The sequence below is a fragment of the Camelus bactrianus genome, chromosome 14 (assembly GCF_048773025.1).
Source record: "Camelus bactrianus isolate YW-2024 breed Bactrian camel chromosome 14, ASM4877302v1, whole genome shotgun sequence".
Taxonomy (NCBI): Eukaryota; Metazoa; Chordata; class Mammalia; order Artiodactyla; family Camelidae; genus Camelus; species Camelus bactrianus.
The window spans coordinates 3,858,055-3,880,745 of NC_133552.1; the positions used below are offsets into that span (position 1 = coordinate 3,858,055).

The window sequence follows — 22,691 nt, forward strand, 5'->3', positions numbered from 1 at the left end:
CCAAGGAATGTTCCTTTCTTCCTCTTTTTGAATACATAAAAGTTCACGCGTGCAAACGCATGGCAAAGCGCAGCCTTTAGAGACGACACGGAAGGTGAACTGAGTTGGCCAGTGGCTGAGGGGCCGCGGTCTGCGCGCGCGCAGGGGTGTGAGCGTATGTGCGCATGCGTGCGCGAACACGCTCTCGTGCGTGCCTGCATGTGTGTCCTCACGTGTGCGCGTGCGTGTGCCTGAGCGCGAGCACCTGTCGGGCATATGTGCACGTGTGCGCATGCGTGTGCACGTGCATTTTTGAGACTTTCGACCCAGCTCGGTTCTGAAGGGAGCAGTCTGATGCTCACCGAGAAGGCAAAAATTCACGTGATGCTCAAATTGTTCCCTGATCTAACCGTTGCTTTGGAACAAATTCACAAGCGTTATAGCAAAACTAACTGTAAGTGAAAACTTACACGGGAAGGCCTTTTTTCTGAATACCCCTCCCTCTTCAGTATTATTATTTATTGATTTTGATCAATAAATACTTTATTCCATAAACACTTGTAACATTCCTGAATACTAAGTTTCATCAACTAGAGAAAAATAGATGTTTAAAAAAAGAATTTAAAAAAATACAAAAGGAGGGGAGAGGGTATATATCTCAGTGGTAGAGCACGTGCTTAGCATGCAGGAGTCCCTGGGTTCAATCCCCAGAACCTCCATTAAGAACAAACAAACAAACAAATCTAATTATCCACCCCCGCCCCCCCCAAAAATTTAAATAATAGAAAAGGAGAGCATGAGGAAGAGGAGGAAGGAGGGGAGCAGAGGCTGCAACTTTTCCTGTTCACCCACACGCGCTGTAGGGGTGTGCGTGTGTGCATGTGTTTATCTCCCTCCACATACAAGCATAATTCCACAGACTTGAAAGGACCTTGAAAAACGCTCCTTCACATCAACAGAGATATACATAAAAGATACCGAAGACGGCATTAGTGGTGTCTGGATTACATTCGTTTATATCAGACTAAGAATTCTTCTCAAATCATACTTAATTTTAGCCCTGAAGTTACCAACTCATAGTGCTAGGAATTCAAGACAAGATAGGCGGGGCTCCAGGTGAAAAGCACTCACCCAGGAGAGAATACAGCATTCAGGAAATGCTGGCTTGTGGGCGCAGAGGCACACCCAGGGGCTCGCCTGGGATCCCATGCTCCATCCACATGCCCACCACTCAGAGCTGCTGGCACCCAGATGTCGCCATGCTCGGTGATTGCTTTGTAGCCCAGAGGACAGACAGCACCAGGCTGTGGACCCCTTTGTCCAGTAGGAGCCTTCCCCCGGCTGACAGCTATGGAGGTCAAGGTGCTGAATTGGGTGGCCTTGGGCAAGTTAACCTCTGAAATCTGTTTTTTGTAGTCTGTAAAATGACAATTGTAATCCTCACCTTGGGTGATTGAGAAGATTAAATGAGATCACAGAGCTCTTCTCACAGGTTCTGTTCCAAAGTGAACACTGGGCAAAGTGGCAGCTGTGGGTGTGATTGTCGTCAATATGGCTTCTGCCACACAACAGCCACTGGACAGGTTGGGGTGGGAGGGCGGGGCAGCCTTCGCCACAACAGGATCCCTCAGAGCAGGAGTCGGCAGTCTCCTGGGTCCGATCAATCTGCAGCTTGTAAGTTCCGTTTTACACACACCTGCACAGGTATCAGAGCTGTGCTCACACTGCACAGCAGAGAGGGACAGATTGATGGCCACAAAGCCTAGCATATTTCCCTTCCGGCCCCTGACAGAGACTTTGCTGACACAGAGGGAAGATCAGGCTCTATCCGAGACACTAGCAGACTTGGGAGGTTGGCACTCAGGGACCCCTCCAAAGAAGGACCGGTTTGCATACATCCAGGAAAGCCCCCTCCACCGACCCCCTCCACACCCTTCAGGCTGCCTGGGGTGCAGCAGGGCCTGCCTTTCTTCCAGACTCCAGCTCAGGCTTCTCTTCCTGGCCAAGGTTTTCCAAGCGTACCCTCAGCCCACAGAGCCTTCCATCCGCCCCACTCCCCCAGTTGTCTGGGTACCATTTCCACCCACTTTTCCGATACACACACCCAGGATCTCACCAACACCCACAACCTGAAGGAGCAGAAGAGGCCTCCCAGGCGAGCAGCTGCAGCCAGCTGTGCACAGCCGTGCAGACCAGAAGCCCGAGGACGGCGAGCACAGCACTGAGCAGGAAAGCAGACTTGCTCCTGGCCGCCCGGGCCAAGCGTTTCAAAAGTCAACCAGCCCAGGGAAGAGAGGTGGAGAGAAGATAAGCCCAGGGCAGCGAGCAGTGTCAGAGAGAGAAGCCTGGCAGGGGCTACCCAGAGGGCAGAGTCTGGGAGCCCAGTGGGGTGGCAGGGGGACACTGATAGCACCAGAAGGGCCAGTGTGGATGGAAACCCAGGCAGGAAAAATGAAGCCAGGTGGGGGGAGAGGGTGCAGGGGTGGGGAAGGTGATTACTCAGCACAGGGCACACAGCCCATCTAGAGGCATCAAAAGCTTCAGAGAGGATGTGGTACCACAAGAATAAAGGGGACATCTGACACTGGTATTATAAGGCTTTGAAATAAAGAAATAAGGCTTTGAAAAAAACATTCAGTATCATTTAAAGTGAATCCAGAACATGCATTTCCTGTCTCGGGAACATTCCTTTCCTTTTCTGGGGTCTGCGCAATGCCACTTGGCTTAGGGTTCCTCCTTCCACGGGGGCTTCCCAGGCTCCGTCCCAAAGAGGACCGCACTTGCTGCAGTGATTCACCTTTGTGTGTCCCTCCCTTAGCAGACCGGCAGCTCCCACGTGACGATGTGACTGTGCCTTCCATCCACGTCGCAGGGCCGGGCCCAGTAAGACTGTGATGGGTGCCTGAGTGTGAAAAATCGAGGTTCAGAGACAGCAACTTCTGTGCCAAGAGCATCTGGCTCGGAACCATGGGACCCGGATTAGAATCCAGAACTTGAGCCCATGCCATTCACTTGTGCTGCTACCAAAACGTGTTCAGGGGAAGTGCTTCGTCAAGGCTGGTGAGTACAGAGATGGACTGGCTGGGTGAGTGAAGCACATGATGCGGTAAAGCAGTCCTTTGTTCATTATCAGGGGGCTGTGTCGAGTGGAAGGGACCAGCCATTGTACCACGAATTATCTCTCTTAACTCACCACGGTCCCAGCCTCAGTTTCCTCACCTGCAGGACAATCTCACAGGTCTAAGTGTGCCCGTTTAAGCAAAAGTGTCGGGTAAACCATAAGACGCAAGATAAACACATGGTGACATGAAGGCTAATTACTACTGTGAATTATTTTCTTTCCTTGACATTTGAGTCACTCACTCATTCATTTATTCTTTCACTTTTGAGTATCTACTAGGGACTAGGTGCTAGGACACAAGAAAAGGGTTCCTGTCCTCAAGGAGCTCTCGTTCTCATAGGGGAGAGAGGAAAAGTAGCAGGTGATTATAATATAGCTAGTGTGATGGAGAAATTCTGAAACTGAGATTTGTAAACACAGAAGTGTTTGCCAAACACAAGTCACTGTTTTGCACTCGTAGGAGCTCCGCCCAGCGCTGACATCCGACTCTGGACACCTCGGGCCAGGCCAAAGCTTCTGGAACATTTGGGCATCTAGGAGCAGAGAGGTGGCCTTAGCCAGCTTTGCCAACGGCGTCTGCAGCGATGAGTCACCAGTGAGCCGCACAGAGCAGCCGCCGAGGATGCTCACGGGCTCTGCCCGTCCAGCAGCCGTGCTTCCGCGGGGTCCAGCCTGGCAGCTAGAGGCCCAGCTGGCGAGGGGCCTGTGTGGGCAGAGCAATGAGTGTGTCCCTAAAACCCCACTCTCCACTCTCCTACATGGCTCTGAGCTCAGCTCTCTTGCCCTCAGCCCTCACCAGCGCTTGTCAGCAGGAGACTTAGTGTGTTTGAATATCCGCAGACGTATTTACAGTTTAGACTTTTCCCAGCAGAGACAGCCTCTATGCTCTGCCCGAGTCCCGTGTGTTGACAATAGTAAGTACTTTCAAAGGCCTTACCATTCCTGGTGGTGATGATGATGATTAATAATAATAATAATAGTGACAGCCACCTTGTTTTCAGCACATCCTCTGTGCTGGGGTCAGAGACACAGGTTTTATGTACATGATGACTTTCTATATCTACCATGACCCGATGAGCCAAGTATTATTATCATCCTGGCTCAACAGATGAGCAAACAGACTCAGAAAGATTCGATAAATCACGCACCCAAAGACGCACAGTTAATAGGTGGTAGAGCTGGGTTTTTGAATTCAGATCTGATTCTGTAACTAGAGGTTTAACCCACTTTCTCTGTCAACCCCAGAGCAAGTCCTTTATGGGCTAAAAAGTTGCCAAAGACACTCCGATGGCTTGCTGCTGCCTCTGAACCTCCCTCCTTCTGCACGACTCCCTCTGGTACCTGATCTGAAACAGCATCTCTTCCCCCGTCTTCTAGTATCCCTTCCGCTGCTCTAGTCTCGTTCACCAAACTTACTTGACTTTATATCATCTGGATTGTTTACTGTTCATCTCCCCATGAGACTGTAACGTCCACAGAGGTGGAGATACAGTTTTGTCACTGACAAATCTCCAATACCCAGAACAATCTGGTCCACAGAAGAAACTCCAAGAAGATTGGTTGAATGAATGAATGTATCTCATGCCAATTCGAATTACAAAAAAATGAAATGATGTCATGCAAAATACTAATAAAGCCTCACTTTATTTGCAAACTTTGAAGTGACTCAAATGGCTCTGAATTGTAAGAAGTTGTCAAGATTCACACGATTTCAAAGCTGGTAGGACAGGGAGGTTACAAGTCGTGTTTATACTGCTAACCAGGGTTAAAAGAAAAACCTCAGCTTTCATAAACTTCAGATACCAAAGTGTGGGTTTTTCCAAACCAAGCAGCACTGACTGGATGTCCTACAATTTAACTCAGTTCTGACACAGACTGCCCAGAATTAGCCCAGACTCTGAGGTTAAGGGCTCAGTCCCACAGGACCGCCCCTAGCCTCAGACCCCAGCCACAAGGAGTGGGTCCCTGATTTTCCACAACCTCTGTCCAACTTGGCTACAAACTGGAGGTTCCCACAACCCCCTCCTCAGGTTCAGTAATTTGCCAGGACAGCTCACAGAACCCAGGGAAACAGGAGACTTAACTGTTACCCATTTATTATAAAGGCTTGACCTCAGGAGCCGCCAGGCAGAAGGGATGCCCTGAGCAAGGTGTGTGGGGTGGAGCCTGGAGCGGTCCAGGTGCGCCGCCCTCCCAGCACCTCCAGGTGTTCAGCTACCTGGAAGCTCTCCAAGGCCGTTGAGTTCGGGTTTTTAGGGAGGCTTCACTACAAAGGCATGACTGATTACATCACTGGCTTGGGTAGCAGAACTCAGTCACCAGCTCCTCTCCCCTCCACAGGGTTGGAGTGAGGCTGAAAGGTCTAACCCTTTAATCACTGGTAGGTTCCTCTAGCAACCAGCCCCCATCCTCCAAGAGGCTGGTTGTGAATGACAAAAGCCAGGTGAAGGTATCCCCATCACCTCCATCACTCAGGAAGTTCCAAGGGTCCTGGAAGCCCTGTGCCAGGAACCTGGAACGAAACCAAATGTGTATTTTTATCACATACAACATCACAGTGGTAGCACCGTTTCAGCTGGAAACCCTGCGTTCAGCACCCCCTGAGCCAGGCAGTTCTTAAACATTGGAAATCCTAGGCGTGGTTTTGATGACTAGTGGGCTGTCATTTTCTCGTTCGCTAACAGTATAATAGAAAGTATTTTGGGTGCCTATAAAAATGTCACCCAAGCATTCACTGTGCACATGGTAAAAAATTTGCCTGAAATTCATTAACTTGGGAACAGAAATTAGATGTGACGAAACACTCCGTAAGGAAGCCAAGCTGCTCCCTGGTCCCCACCCTGTTAATTGAGGGCAGAGGACTCTGCAAAATATGAGAGACACTGGTTGAGAAAGCTGTTAAAAAAAAAAACAAGTCCCCAAATGGAATCCTTTGCACCCCACCCACACCCCCTCAGCAAACCAAGACTTAATTGTCGTTTCAACCCCTCCCAGAAATATCACCTTTAAAACAGTCAGTCTGAAATTTCCAGATCAAGGCTGGTGAGGTAATTTTCCTAGTAAGACCCCTGCCTTCCCTTGCCCCAAAAGAAGCCCTCCTGACCTGGCACAGTCCTTTCTTTTCTTTTGCTGCTCATTCTCTGGCCCCATCCTCCTGCCTATAAAAACCCTCCACTTTGGACAGCCCCTTGGAGCCCCGCCTCGTCCCTGGGTGGGATGCTGCCCCAACTATGAATTGCCTAATAGAGCCAATCGGATCTTCAAGTTTACTCAGCCGAATTTTGGTTTTGTTTTGTTTTGTTTTTAACAAAACCGAAAGCAACTCCAAGGCAAAAACAATCATAGTTAGAGGCTTATGTGCCTTGAGAAGCTACTTTGCTCTGTGCTTTGCCTGGCGACTTTGTATGTATTTCTGTAGCAAAATAGACCCTGAATCACTCAATAACGAGTCAAAAGTCACCTCTTGCCTGTAACAACAAGGCCACGGGGACTACAGGGTTCCAAGTCTCCCCTAGTCCGCAGCTCCAGACTCTCCCGGAGGAGCCCCTCCTCCAGCTGGAGGGTTGGTGCAGGAAAGGGGGCCCCACCATCCAGTCATAAGGGGGTGGTCTCCAGCTGCTCTGCCCTTAACCCTTCACGGTCATCCCTGAGCTTACCTTTCTTCTCACCTGGATTGCAGGGACTCCCGTCCACTCTTGGACTAAGCTGGAGGTAGGAACTGTGAGTGAAAAATATTGCCTGCTGTATCAGTAAACAAAGGATGCTGTGGCTATCAAATCATCAGCCACTGCCGCCACCCCCAGCTGTGAGCTGGTGAGCTGGAGGGAACTCAGGATGCAGACAAGCAGGCAGCCCAGCCACGGCCACCACCCCCAATTATGCCCCCTGGAGGGACTCAGGATAGGAAAGGACAGGATGCTGGCCCTGGATAGCTAGATGCCTATCAGAGGAATGACTTCAGTGAGCCCAGGTATTTGTACCTTCCCATACATAGAAAAGAGCTAAATTCCTTGACTTGAGATATGTGCTTTCCTTTAATTAACAGTACTGATGGTCCACCCATCTGGTCTTCGCTGCAAAAACTCCTATATATAGCCTTGCTTCTCCCTTGCCTTTTCAGAGCTGTCTCAGATCTGAGAGACCATCTCCCAGGCTCAGGTCCTCAGAAAGTCCATTGAATAAAACTAACTCTCAACTGCTCAGTTGTGCATTTTTTTTCACCAACAGAGCCCAGAAGCAATCCCAGCTGACAGTGGTGGCGTCCTCTTATATCACTGGGCTGTGGGTCTTTTTGCTTTTACCCCTAGAGTTGCTTTAAAGCTAAGGAAGGATTTCAAGCTGCATGGACTCATGTCACTCTGACCAATGCCAAGAGTCACCAACCATTTTTAATGTGAAAATTTAGCTGTGAGCAGTGCCTTGCACTGAAGTGTGTTTAATAGGTGACCGGGGGAAAGGAACACGTATGTCATACATTCTGCTTTGGAAACACTTGGATGTTGGGGTTGGTGCTCCCACCTCGCTTAAAAAGAAGGAGCTGTGGCAGCCCAGTCCGAGGTTGTGACATCCTGGAGGCAAGAGCGAGCATCTGTCCTACTCTCTGTGTCCCTGGCAGTGCACGTGACAGTGGAGGAAGAGGTAGTTCTCGATCCCTGGGAAAAACACACAAGGAATGAGATGAAACATCCCACTTAATTGGCCCATGAACTGTCACAACCTGTTTCTCTGCTCTTTTCTATTGCGTAAGCATCTGTCAAAACTTTCTCCTGCTGTCACCACCAGTGTCCCGCAGGCCTGGACCTGCCTTCTCACAGTCACACTGCCCTATTCACACAGATCCCTGCGGACCAGTCCCAACTAATCCAGTTAATGTATTCTATCATATTATTAACTAAATAAGAAAAATCACATGATCGTAAGTGTAGGAAAAAAACAGTTGATAATATTCAACATCCGTCCATGATAACACTTGGCAAACGAGGAGCAAGAGAGAACGGGCTCAGCATAAAAGGAGCATCTTAACAACCTGCAACTGATGTATTCCAACAGTGAAAAAAGGGACGCTCGTCCCCTAAGTGGTAAACGAGGCAAGGCTGTCACTCTCACCCCTCCTTCTCAACACCATGCCAGAGCAACAACACACACATGAGCACGTTAGAAAGGAAGAAATAAAAACTGTCCCTATTCACAAACAACATGAAAATCCTCCGTCAAAAAGGAAGATGAAAAATAAAAACAAACCCTCCTAGAGCTCATAAGTGAGTTTCACGAGGTCACAGGCCAATGCACGGGAATCAGGCACGTTTCCATATGCTAAAAAATGAACAATTAAAAGTCAAAAACTGTTTAGAATACTGAGGCAGGAGGGAAGGGGGCAGGGCACAGCCATTCAAGGAATGACACAGCAATTAGCACCAAGGTGGCAGGAGACTCGACTCCCAGTAGACCTTGAGCTTCATTACACGCTCCTTGTAATACGTCAGCGTGGTAAATGGCACTCCCACAGGCGCCAGGACAGTTCCGAGGCCGACCATAAAAGGCCGAGAAACGGGCGATGGCCCAGTTCCTAGAAATCCCCACCCCTTCCCAGCGTGGCTAGAACAGTCTTCCCACTTGTTAGCAAGTGAGATAACCGAGCCTGTGAAAGCTAGCCACCCCACACCTCGTGGCCGCTCTCCGCTCTGCGTGAGACGGACCACACTCTGCCTACGGAGCGTGCGACTACTTTGACTTTAAACTGAGCACCAAACCCTGTACCTTGTGGCCGTTCTCTCACCTTCTGAGATGCCTGCACTTTGTCTATGGAGTACGTATCTCTCTGAATAAATCTACCTTTACTCAATTGTGGCTCATTCTTGAATTCTTTCCCATGTGAAGCCAAGGACCCACACTTGGTGGGGTGGGTCCCAGGGATTCAACTGAGACCTGGGACACGGCCATCCTCTCACCACACATTCTCCTGTATCAATACTATTCGTCATAGTGATACAGGAAAAATGGGGCACATGATAAAATGGTAACATTTGGACGGTTTCCCGTTTGGGGCTGTTATTCAGTGTTGTTGGCAGTGCACAATGTTTTTATAAACATTTTTGCATTCAAGTCAAAATTGTTTTGAATATATCAATTGACCAAGAAGATATAACAATTTTATGTATCTAATAACATAGATTCAAATATAGAAAGCCAAAAAAAAATGACAGAACTAAAATGACAAATTGCAAATCTACAAACATAGTAGGAGATTTTGATATATTCTCTTCATAATTAACAAACAGGTAAAAATCAACAAGGGTGTAGAGTTAGACAACCCAAATATCCCTTTGGAAAACAGCTTGCCATTTTCTTTAGAATTACAGTGGGGAGGGTATATAGCTCAGCGGTAGAGCACATGCTTAGCATGTGTGAGGTCCTGGGTTCAATCCCCAGTACCTCTGTTAAAAAAAATTTTTTTTTAATTTTAAATAATAAAATAAACTTACAGATATGCAAACCTAGAACTTCCAATTCGAGGTGTAGCCCACAGATAAACTACACACTTGCACTGTGACCTCTCATATTCAAAAAAATTCGTAACAGCAGTTGCCCCTGCCAACAGCCCTGTGCAACAGCTGATTCCCCATCTACAGTCAAATGAATACGTAATTTTGGTGTATTCATATGAGACAAGCCTACAGGGCAGTGAAAAACCAGTGAACTAAATCTACATGGATGAATCTTGAAGCACAGGACTGAGGGACAGAGCCAGGATAAAGGAACACAGCTTAATTCCATTCCTATACAGTCTAGAAACAATCAAAGCTAAAGTACAGTGCTGCAGGTACACTCGGGATTGCACACACCACAAAGGACAGAAAAGAGATGCTTATCACACAGTCAGGGTGATGGTCACTCTGTGGGGTCGGGGTTGACCAAGGACACGCACACAGGGGGCCCCTAGGCTGCAGGTATTAAACTGTGCAAACACTTTTATGCAATTTTATATATGTTGATTGTTATTTACCAGCAAAAGCAATGTTTTCAAAACTTAGGGAAAGCAGGGCGGACTACCCTGGGAGCTATCCCACCCAGAGAAGCTCCACCCTCTCTTCTCTGTCCCCTCCCTCACCAGCCTCCTGCCTCCACTTTCAGCCTCCTCCCTACCCCCACCCCCCCAGGCAGTCCAGGGAGGTAGGCAGCCTGGAGCTGCAGGTCCTGGGCTGAAGGCTCCTGGCTATGGCCTCTCAGCTGTGGGCAGACCCTTCCTAGACAGAAATGCCTATTTCTTACCAGGCAAGAGTCAGCTGTGGGCTGCGAGGCAACTCCCACTATCCTGTTTGGGTTCTGGGTACTGCCCTGCCTCCAACCAGTAAAAAGGGATTCTCCAGGGGTCACACTAGTTTGTTAGTGTCCACGTTGGGCTTCGCTGTTATAAAAAGCATCCATCTGCCTTCACCTTCCTGTCCTGGGCAAGGAGGGTTGTGCTGGGGCAAAATTCAAAGATTTAGGATCATATACACTACTGTATATAAAATAGGTAAACAGCACAGGAGACTATTCAATACTGTGTGATAACCTATAATGAAAAAGAATAATATATGTATAACTGAATCACTATGCTGTGCACTCGAAAGTAACAACACTGTAAATCAACTATATTTCAATTAAATATATGTATATATGGAAGATTTCTTGTATATATGGTATCAGATATATATGATTTAGGATCTTCAACCTTTTGGCATCATCTGTTCCCAAAGGACGGTTCGGAGGGGTGGAGGCAGAAACGGCAGAAAATTAAAGCCAGGCCATCGGCTTGGAGTCTCAGAACCATGCTCCCTCCATTGTCCAGCATGAAGCACCTGGTCCCCAGAGGGGATGGGACGCGGGAGACTTCCAGTCCGCGCTGGGGACCCAGCCGGGCCCGGAAGCTTCCTAGAACCTCTTTTTCTCCAGTTAGATTGCTGACACCTGTGTATAAAATAGATTCCCATAAGCAGACGTTTTCTGGAAGCTTTTCAACCCCAGAGCGCCGAGCTGAAGCCGGAGAAATGTAAGCCTCGGCCTTCCTTCTCCTCCGCCGGGAACCCTGCCGAGTAGCATTCCCCGGCAGCGCCGCCAAAAATGGGCAAGAACGCGGCCGGAGCCCGATCGGCTGCGGAGACGGACGGAAAGCGGGCTTCGCCGTCCTGTCGGCTTCCTCGGGAACCTCGTCCTGCCTCCTCCCCGGACCTGGACCTGCGCAGCTCTCATGAACTCAAGGGAAGTCCCCAGCATCTCCGCTCCCCGCCGCGCGGAGGGCGCCGGCCGCTCCCTCCCCCGGGATGCGCCCACTCGGGCCTCCCCGACCCTTCCCTGCGCCCCTCTCCTCCCGTCCGAAGGCCTCCCTCCACCCTTCCCCGCCCCCCACCCCCACCCCGGGTCCATCAGGCCACTGGCAGGGTCGCTCCCTCTGCTCCTGTCCTCCGGCCGTCCTGTCCTCCCCGCTGGTCTCCTTCAGCGTCTCTGTCTGGGCCCTGTCTGTCCTATTTGAGACTTGATCTTCCACGTTTGCCCACCTACCCCGCATTCTCAATTCTGCATACAGTAGCAGAGCCACCTTTTAAAAACAGAAATCAGATCCGGCCAGACTCCTTCCCAAACCCCAGTGGCTTCGTCTGGGTAAGATCCCAAGTCCCTCCCAGACTCCCAGCCCCCAGGTGACCTGGCCCTGCCTGTGTCTCCCTTACCCTTGAGTGCTCCCCTCCAACCTGCCCCTCCCGGCAGATGGCCTTCCCGCTGTTCCAGCTCAGGCCCGGCTGAGAGCCTTCCCGTTGGTCCCTCTGCCCCAGGGAGGCTTCCCTTCCATCTCCTGATAGCCCCCACGTGGTGCCATCTGTGCTCCAACCTCGCCTCCTCACAGCGCCGTCCCCACCGCAGCCTCCTCACCCCCGCCCGGCTCTGCGCACCTGCACGGCTCACACAGCGCGTGACTGGGTACATTCCACACTGGTGTCCAGCCGTCTCCCGGGCTCCAGTGTACCCTCTTAACCATTTCTAAGTTCTACAATACTGACACGTAGTAGGTACTTGATAAATATATGTTAAATGGGCGAATCAATGATTAAGAAATTATATAAATATTTTAAGCATTGTATTTTACCTTAAAACACATGTATGGTCACTTATTAGCCAATATTTTGACACAGGACCCAAGCCTTTCCTCTGAGGGTGGTGCCCTCACTGGGGATTCTGGTTGTCTCCCTTTTTTTCTTTTTTTGGCATAAATCACACCTGTAATGTGTTATCTACAATTTCAAATTTCAATTTCTTTAAAGCAGCATGAGATCTTAAAGACTCTTGAAAAACAATTTCAATACAGAATCCTCTCATTTTTAAATTGTACCCCCCCCCCCCGGGTCTCCTTTGCACTTAATTTAAAGCAGATCTTCAAGCCAACTTACCTTTATTGAAAAGTCTTTCCAAATCATTCAACTTAGTTTTCAAAGAAGCAGCTCTCGCTTTTACACTCATTATGTTAGTTTACACAATATTTAATTGGCTAACATAGAACGTAATCCAACTTCTTGAGTACGATAACGAACTATGAGCATAAGCTGGTTTAGGAACAAACATCGCTCACCCCAAAGGCGTGCAGGAGAGCTGGAGGGGGCAGGTTCACTGCCGCCTGCCAGTGGGTTTGCTCCAGTGAGACAGCTTAGAGGAGGTCAGAAAATAGGGCTCCTTCTGTGGAACACAAGTCCCTGAACCAAGCACGTGGCCACTCTGCTGGAAACTGCTCTGGGTCCCCCAGGGGAGAACAGGAAAAGCAAAACTAGGGCAGCAAAGTGTAGCAAGAATCCAAATAGAGCCTAGGCGAGAAATTTCCTCCGCCCTCGTGGCCAGGGAACCATCCTTTGTGAGAAGAAACTAAAGTTAGTATGAGACCCATGACAAATGCTGGGTTTCCATAAATAGTTATCCTATTTTATTGATTAGTAAACTGAACTTAGCTCTTGGCCTCCAGTGAGAATGACCAAGCAGTCATCCTCAATTCTTTTGTGGTCCTTTAAAATTTTTGGGGGGGGGAATTAGATTTACTTATTTATTTTTGGAGGAGGTGCTGGGGATTGAACCCAGGACCTTGTGCATGCTAAGCATGCGCTCTACCACTGAGCCCCTCCTCACCTTTAAATTCTAAACAAATTCCTCCCTGCAGGTATTACAGAACACAGACTTCTGAACCCAGAGTGAACCTAACTTTGAAGTCCTGCTTTCCTCCCTTGATAACATTGTATGCAACCCCGATGTCTCAGTCACCCTGTTCTATCTGTCACCTACATGCTGATGAGAAACACTGGCCTCAGCTGTGGGTCCTGTCAATTGCTTCCTCACCTCACCCTACTGGGGCCGCACCTTGGGGGTGACTTGCGTGCACACCGGTCAGCAAGTGTCCTCCTCCTCCTGCTCAGATGCGTGGGCTTCAGGAGCCCTGCTCTTCCGAGCCCTGGTCCGCAAACATGCACCTCGGCCCCCATGTGGGAAGGGTACCGAGCTCTAAAAGCAAAGGTAATTGTTGTGATTCTTCAGGCAAAATTTTAGCTACAGCTTTTTAAAAATCTATCTATATTAATTTTTAAATTTTTTATACAATTTTAAAGGTTAATTTCTATTTACAGTAATTGCAAAATACTGGCTATCTTCCCTATGTTGTACAATACATCCCTGAGCTTCCCTTACACCCAACAGTTTGTGCCTCCCCCTTCCACCCCTACGGTGCCCCTCCCCGCTTCCCTCTCCCACTGGAAACCACTAGTTTGTTCTCTGTACTTGTGAGTCCGCTTCTTTTATGTTATAGTCACTAGTTTGTTGTCTTTTTTAGATTCCACATATAAGCAATATTATAAGTTGTTTATCTTTCTGTCTGACTTATTTCTCATCACATAATGCTCTCCAAGTCCATTTGTGTTGCTGCAAATGGCAAGATTTTGTTCTTTTTTTTAAATTGAAGTATAGTTGATTTACAATGTTGTGTTAAAAGTTTTCATTCTTTTTTGTGGCTGAGTAGTATTCCATTGCATGTGTGTCCATTAGCTACAGCTTTCAAGGCAGTTTTTCAATCCTCCTTTGGAATGAGAAGGACAAAGTTCAAGGCCAAGATCCTTTCCTTTGGGGCACTCACATGGTTGTTTATGACACCTGTTTTCATCAGACCATAGCTAGGGTCCAGACCCTCCCCTTTTCAGGCAGAATGACCAGTCAGTTTGTTAGATGCAGGTAGAAGCTAGTTCTGCTGCTTTGACCCACAGGACGGAGTCCCTTTCTGAATGACCTGGTAATGGTGACCTGCAAAGTCATTCTAGCAGCAAACCCAGGACATGCTGTGCCGACCTGCTCACGGGTGAGAACAGACCAGGGAAGAGGCAGGTGCATTCCGCCCGCCCGAAGGGCACGGACCCTTTCCAGGACCTCAGACCAGATGCCAGGCAACATTCGAAGCATGCGGCCACTTCCCCTGTCCTGAGTCACCCTCATCACTTGGCTTCCTTAGGAGTTTGCTTGAAGAGAAAATAGGCTGTTCAGGCCAACACACACGCTTGTCTGTTCGGCAGGTTTATTTTTCATCATAAATTAGTAAGATGACATTCGGAGTTCTCCACTTCACTCTCAGCATGTCTGTCTCTCTGAGACCAGTCACCTCAAGGGTTCTGACAAAATAGTTCTGAACTTGTGAGGCTGAAGGCCAGACCCCAGATAAGACACTTCCGTGAGGCTCCCCGACTTCTGGTCAGCCCGTCCCGGTGGATGAGGACACAGAGCGGGGGTCCTCGGCCCTGACAGGGCTTGCATCCCTGTTTAAAAGAATATGGAACATAGAATTCCTAGGAGAAGATACAGGCTCTTTGACATCAGTCTTAGCAATCTTTTTTTGGATCTGTCTCCTCAGGCAAGGGAAACAAAAGCAAAAACAAATAGATGGGGCCACAACAAACTAAAAAGATTTTGCACAGCAAAGGAAACCAGCAGCAAAAAGGAAAGGCCGCCTCCTGGATGAGGGAAGGTCCTTGCAAGCAATGTATCTGATAAAGGATTAATAGCCAGAATATGTTAAGAACTCACCCAGCTCAACACACACACACACACACACACACACACACACACACACACACACACACAAAATCTGATTAAAACATGAGCAGAGGACTTGAATAGACATTTTTCCAAAGAAGACATGCAAATGGCCAACAGGCACATGAAAAGATGCTCAACATGGCTAATCATCAGGGAAATGCAAATCAAAGCCAAAATGAGGTATCACCTCCCACCTGTCAGAATGGCCATCATCAAAAAGACACGAAATAACGAGTGCTGGTGAGGATGTGGAGAAAAGGGAACCCTTGTGCATTCTTGGTGGGAATTTAAATTGGCTCAGCCAGTTTGGAGCCTGTATGGAGATTCCTCAAAAAATTAAAAATAGAACTACCATATGATCCAGCAATCCCACTTCTGAGTATTTGTCTAAGGAAAATAAAAACACTAATTGGAAAAGATATATGCACCCCTATGACATTTTGATGGACCTAGAGGGTATCGTGCTAAGTGAAATAAGTCAGACAGAGAAAGGCAAATACCATATGATTTCACTCATATGTAGAATCTAAAAAACAAAACAAACATAAAACAGAAACAAACTCACAAACAGGTGGTCGCCGGGTGCCGGGGGGTGAGTGAAACAGGTGAAGGCGGGTGAGAGGTACAGAGCTCCAGTGGCAAAGCAACTGAGTCACAGGGACCAACAGTCAATAATGTTGAGACGACCTTGTGTGGGGACAGATGGTTACTAGACTTACCATGGTGCTTAATTCGTAATGTATATAAATGTCAAATCACTATGTTGTATACCTGAAATACTTAATATTGTGCATCAACTATCCTTCAATTAAATAAAAAAGGGAAGATGAACGCCCAGCCTCAGCCCAGATCAGTGAAAAGCAGGGTCTTTGGAGGCGAGGCTGGGACAGTGGCTTTTCTTAAAAGCCTCCCGGAAGAGTCTACTGAGCTGCAGGAATTAAGAACCACTGGCTTCGTGTATTTCTATTTCTAAGATGAAGACAGAGCCCTTGGGTGCTGGAACCCATGTGAGCAGTCTTCTGATCTGAATTCTACTAAACACTAGTAACAGGGCTTGTTACCATACACTGAGGGCCTAATTTGTGTCAACCACTGTGTTATGCCCTTTTCTATACGGTATCTGAAAACCCAAAACAATCCTGTAGGGTAGACATTTTTAGCCTCATTTTTAAAAGTTTTAATTTATCTTGGTTTTTTAGCTCAGAAAACACAAAGGTGAAGTCACGTGATCAAAACTCACATAGCTGGTTAAGCAAAGAGGCCAGTATCTCAGCCCGGGTTTATCTGATTCCGAAGTCCGAGCCTTCCCCTCTGCCAAGTCTCTCAGCCCCTCATGACTGTAGCAAGCACGATTCCAGTGTCCAGGTCAGTAATGCTTTTCCCCAAAATTCCACCCATAGAAAATCCAGCTGGGAAGACCGTCCCTCCAGAGACAGATGACGTGAGGCAAACTGTTGTGTTCAGAAGACTCCACTCATTTCTTAACCGCCATCTAATTTTCTAGAACGGCAAACTAGAGGCTAATTTTGAGCTGAATTACACTTGTGTTTTTAATCAAGGGGCCAACGTTATTGATGAGGTAATAACCCGTCCTCTCTGTTTACTTTAATCCTTGAGCAAACAATAATTTCCCCCATGAAACTCACTCTGACCTTGCATCTGGGGACTCACGGCAGTGCCTGAGTCTGAAGACGCCCGGAACAGTGGCATTAGGTGCATAAAACATCAAAACGGAGAGCCTCTCAGCTGCGGAAGGAGCTCTGAGGTGGAAAGATCTGCAGTTACGCTAGAAGCACCTGTGCCCGTGGGGAGAGGCCTCCCGTGCTCTCCACCCCCAGGCAGAGGATGGGCGCACCGGCTCCCGCCTCCCTAAGCACTGCTGGGAAACCAAAGCGCTGGGCTGAGTTATCCAGACGCGGGTCTGCAGGGAACTCTGATCACTTCCCATGCTGCTCTCAAAGGGAAAGTCCTTTTATAAACCGGAGAATCAGGCTTCAGCGTCAGGGCCTGTGGCACACACCGTGTCTCGGGATGCTGTCGTCCATGGTGCAGGTGCGGGAAGAACACTCCTAGCCACACAGGCAGGTGGTCTGTTCAGATGGTTTCCTTAACTTCCCAAGTTTGTGACGGTTTCCCATTTTCGTGCTCTCGAACCTCCAACCCTCAGCCTTTACCCTGAGACGCTCTTCCGTGGGAACAACGGGTCCATCTGATGTTTAGCACAGAGCCTGCGTGGGAGGCTCGTAAATACTGAGTCAACGACGGAGGTGGGGGCAGAGGTGGCGTGTCCCCGGGACTCTGCTGGGGGCCTGGCTGGCATGATTGCATTCTGTAAATGTCACAACTCAAAGTGAGGACTCCCAGCTCCAGAGAGCGTGTAGCCAGCAAGCAGTGCAACCATCCTGCAAATGGGTCTGTCTGCCTTCGACCTTCATGCCCTCTTCTCTGTACCACTGACCCCTCCTCTGTCCAGAATGGTGGGCTCAGCCTCTGCCCACCTGTCCTCCTCCCTGTGGAAGGTCTTGGGCTTGGCCACTGGAAAGTTAGCTTAATACATTCAGTAAAGGCCTGTTCTGCCTCCAGGTCCCTGAGCCTAGGCTCCCAGCCCACGCAGAGGCTGAAATCTGGGCCAGGTTAACCCCCCACAAGCCCGCCACGAGGGCCAGGGAGATGCAAGGATGCGACAGCGCAATCCGGCCGAGGAATCAGTGGGGCTTCGTGAAGTGGGTGGTGTGTCACGCAGGCCTTGAAGCAGGCAGGGTGGGGAGTGACGGCAGAGGACTCAGCCTGCTCGAAGGCCAGATCCGGGTTCTCCTGGGTGCAAGTCCCAGCTTCGCCGCTTGGTCAGCAGCATGACTTCCCTGCCCAGCAACCTCACGCAGATGCTCTTCCTCGGTGTCCCACATCGTCTTACTTACGCTCCTGTCCCGGCTGTCAACACTCGGGATCAGTGCAGTTAATTACTGATCTGCCTCCTTCACCGAAGTGCACAAAGTCTCGCTCAACTTTGTGTTCGTGGAAGATAGCACTCGGTGGGCGCTCAGTATTACGAGCTGAGTCAACAGATCACTGCGAGCGTGGGCTGAGCCCCTGCCCCTCTCCGGACCCTCCTAGCACGACCAGTCAGGCAGCATCCACAGCGATGTCTGTTTCACAGAGGGCCACCTGAGCCAGGCCCAGGTGTACGCTCAGCTCCACACGGAGGCGGCCGCGGTGCGCGCTAAACCACGCTAGGTCCCGCCTCCAACACTCCTTCTGAACCCAAAGAGTGATTTATTCACAATTTGTCTTTCCTTTTAAAATATAATCTTATTCTCCACACTGTAAGCTCCAGGAGAACAGACATTTTGTCTCAGCTGTCTTTCCATCCCCTGCAACAGCCGATGGGATGTTTTGCGCATAATACCTGTTCAAGCAACACCTGAGAAATCAGCGCTGGGCTTCTGCTGAAGTTTCTCGACAACACTGTAGAGGGACCGTTGCCCTGGACTGTACCAGGCGTGTCTTACACGTGTCTCAATCCAGTTTCATTCCTACAAGATAGTATGACTTTGCCATTTTGTAAGTGAGGAACGTGAGCTTAGGGGCTATGGGACTGGCTCCAGGTCCGGGGGCTGTGAAGGGCTGGCTCGCTACCTACTCATTGTGTCTCGTTAGCATGGCAGGCAGAGGAGGAGGCAATGAACATTGCAGCCACCAAGTCAGCACCAGGTCAGATCTAGGTTGGTCCTGGGAAAGACACCAAGATGTCTCTGACCAGAGAGATTCCCTGGAGAGGCGGGCAGCAACTCTGACGCCCGTGAACCGTCACACACCAGGCGGGGCTGAAGGTGCCCTGCAGCCCGCCTCCGTTTCCTGGGACTGCAGTACCTGCTCCCAACAGGGCTGCATCCAGCCTCTGGGACAGGTCCATCCAATTCATTGCACTGGGCTTCAATCTGCCTAGCAGTAAACTCACTTCACTTCTCCTGAAAAATTTTCAAGTTGCCCATCAACTGCATTTTTCCCCCTTGTCCTAAAGCCTCCCCAGGGTCCTTAAATGTTATCATCTTTCCATAGAAGAAAGGAAAATTTTTATGCCAGAGCAAATGATAGATTCAATTCATTTCCAGTAAAAACTTCCAAAAGACATCCAACATTATTCAACATGAGGCTGTTAAGCTTATCAGTCTGTCCTCAGTTATTAAATGCGTCAAAATCAATGCAGACTTTGAAACAGTCTGGGAGTTCACGAAAAACAGAGTAATTATTTCAGAAGGACAAGAACCATTTCAGCTTTGTACCTAATCTGAAATTCTAATAATAAAGCTTTGCCCTGGTGGCACATGGGACAGAGGCTAACAGGTAGATCCGAGCACGTGAATTCCAGTGATTCCCCAGCCATCACGGCTCGACCTCCCCAAACTGCCAGGCAATGTGCGAGTTTATTAAAACAGATGCTTGTAAAGAAACCGTGGAACAGCCATCCCGTGGAGTACGTGATCTACCCCCAAGCCTGGTCTCCTCCTGGGTCCTCAGCAGGCTTCTATCTTCCTAGCCGTGCCTTCCCCTCACCCCTACCAGCCAGCCCGTGGCCAAACCCTGCCCCCACCCCAAGAGCTTCATCGCCCACTCCGGTCCCTCCAAACCCTTCTCTACACCTCAGGCTGGGATTTCCTTCTAAATGCACAAATCTTTCCACCCTCGCCTGCCTGCTTCGACATAGGATCATAAACCTTCTCTCAGTTTGTAACTTTACATTCAGCAAATCAATGTAATTTCAAACCAGTTCTAATCCATAGTGTAAGATACAGTAAAATAGTCCATATGATGCATGTAACTCCAGACACCACGTTGCCCGTTCTCTGTGTTCACGACAAAAAATTTTTTAAATGTATCTGTTGGGCAGAGCACAACCACTGAGACGGCTTTTAGGATGATAAATACACGTGATGCTGGGAAGGTAGGTAAGACGCTTACCGGAAGTGATGTTTTCTGAAGCTTCCCACCCAACCGTCTAAACCACTGACAGGCAGTTGTGTACGTCTACTTTCCTCATCATTTTATCATTTTTTTTCCCTTAAAATAAGTGCAACACTCTGGCAGGTTATTAAAAACTAGCCAGCTAAAGTCCTGCCAAGAAAACATTCATTTTTGCTTCCTAAAACAAACACCATTTGGAAAATGGTTTCTTCCTGATGGGAAAAAGCTACCATCAAACAAAAGTTTCTGTAAATAGGTTACAAACACACCAGTCATTGCGCCTACCACCCCAGCACGTGCACAGACAGTACGGCACCACTGTCTTGTTTCTGGGCTTTGCGGTTGACACTTTGTGACATGACCGAGGGCAGGGAAACCCCAGCCCCTCTCCCGTGGTCTTCTAAACGCCCCAGCACGTGCTCCTGGGGCCTGCCAGGAGAGTGTCCCACCGCCACCCAAGTCTTGCACGATCGCCCAAGGCGGACAGTCACCCCTCAGTCACTTTTTAGTGTCTTCTGTCAAGTGGGCCACAACGCAGAGGTTCCTAAATCTACAGAAACTGCGTGTTCGTCAGAGAGGACCTGACAAGGCGGAGTGGCCTTTTTCAGGCAGGGCAGATTCACCCAAGGCGTCCTGCCTGCTCAAACTGCAGGCAACATAAACTCAGCTTCTGCCACGCAAAACCTCCTCTTCACGTCAGGGACAGGTGAGAGGTCGGTTCCCATCCTAATGACCAGTGCCGTTTAAATTTTTCCTGCAGTAAATGGTGGCGCTCCGTGTCCAACTATTTTAAAAGACAGAGGGCAGTGGGACGTGGACTATGTATAAGCCCTGACCTGGAAGATACAGCTTCCATTTGCCCTCTGTCCCTGCCACCTCATCTAAGAAGCTGAAGTTTCTCCAGCACCACCCCCGAGCCTGTCTAGGCACCCCACCTGCCAACGGTCTAGTGCGTCAGCTGGACCCTTCCTTTCTCAGCTCCTCACTGCCCAGCAATCAGAAAGCTCCGCCCCGCCCACACTGCGGCCTCTGCCCTCTCATTCCACGCCAGCTCACCCTAGAAGCAAAGCATCCTCCAGGTGGCTACCTTTCCAACGCTGTATGTAGAGACCAGTGTTCCAACCCCTCTTAAGTTTCCGGTGGCCATCCCTCAGATAATTTGTTTCTTTGACAACACTCCTAGCAGGTCAACTCCAGAATGGCAGCGACCTTATAGAAGAAATACGACACGGATCTTCAGACGAGTTATGGGACAGGCCCAAACCTGGATGGCGAGAATCTTCTGGGAGCCTTAGAGAACTAGATTCCTCATCTACTGTGAGTCAAAACCTTCGGGGATGTATCTCAGGAATCTGAACATTTGTTAAATTCCCCCAGTGAGTCTGCAAATTATCTAGATTTGGAAGTGACTTATCAAGATGACGGTAGTTTTTCTTGATCTTAGAGTTTTGCCTACAAATGTATGTATGTTATGTATGACTGGACATTGTGCTCAACACCAGAAATTGATACACTGTGACTGTACTTCAATTGTAAAAAGAGTTTTGCTTATTTGAAAATAATTAGGAGGCATGGAGTTTTCATTAAGTCCTACATCAGTTTAACTATGGGGCGAAACACTGACAGCAGGCAAGGAAATTTAAGAAATGAACCCATTTTTAGGGTGACTGTAGCAAGTGACACATGACACAGACTAGTGCAAGCTTGTTTCCTCAGGAGTCAGGGCTCCACAGCGCTCACTTGAGGGAGAATTCCTGAGCGTAATCTAGGAACTTTCCAGAGGGAAACACAGGGTAAGAGCGTGGCCATGAGATCAGACCTGATGGACACCTGGACCTCCCGCTTTCCAGCTGGGCGACTTCGGGAAAAATCGCTGAACCTCTGAAGAGCCTGTTTCCTCTCTTGTCAAATGAGGACATCAGACTTCAGGGACACGCTGTCTTCAAGGTGAACATCTTTAAAAAATGTGGAATGCTGGGCACAGGGCCTATCACACTCAAGTCAGAAAACAGAACGCAGTCGTCGGCTCCCACGACAGTCTGGCCCCCCCATTTCGGCGTTTACTCCGAGACACCCCTTCAGAGACGTGAACAAACCAGAGTGCTTCCCGGCCAGGGTTCCCAAGAACGGTGAAGCTTAAAGAAATGGTGATTGAGTCCCTCAACAATGAGGCGCCCTTCAGGTTCTCAAGCTCATGAGCCGACTTTACAGGAGGAATTACTGCCTGGAAGGGAAGAGGGGCACCAGGGACAGTGACTTTTAAGGTATTTTGTCCTCTAAGAGTCCGTAACTCTAAATCTTTAAATTTGGGATTTTCGGAAAGGCAGTGCTACTACACAAAGAAAATTGAACGCAAGGTACGTGCTGATTAAACACAGGCACGTATGGAATGCTGTCCTACACACATAAGATACGTTCTGGGAAAATCTCTTTGGAGAAGAAAAGTGAGCAAAAGCAGTAAGACAATTTCCAAAGTATATACTTCTATTTCGCAAACGTATTTTAGGAAAAAAGGAAAAAACACACAAAACCCCACAAG

The 22,691-nt window shown here is 48.8% G+C and overlaps 1 long non-coding RNA gene across 3 annotated transcripts; it reads right to left on the minus strand.

Annotated features, from left to right (window-relative positions):
* Positions 1 to 4,736: 4,736 nt before the first annotated feature.
* On the minus strand, positions 4,737 to 12,458 carry LOC123615823 (uncharacterized). 3 transcript variants are annotated; one of them, XR_006723616.2, is made up of 5 exons: positions 11,809 to 12,458; positions 10,815 to 11,050; positions 7,619 to 7,752; positions 6,757 to 6,818; positions 4,737 to 5,612 (listed from the first exon to the last, which is right to left on the minus strand). It is a non-coding gene; the product is annotated as an uncharacterized LOC123615823 (long non-coding RNA). The 3 variants fall into 3 exon arrangements; XR_006723615.2 differs by lacking the exon at positions 6,757 to 6,818 and having other exon boundaries at positions 11,809 to 12,454; XR_006723614.2 differs by lacking the exons at positions 4,737 to 5,612; positions 6,757 to 6,818 and having other exon boundaries at positions 6,827 to 7,752; positions 11,809 to 12,448.
* Between the last annotated feature and the right edge of the window lie 10,233 nt (positions 12,459 to 22,691).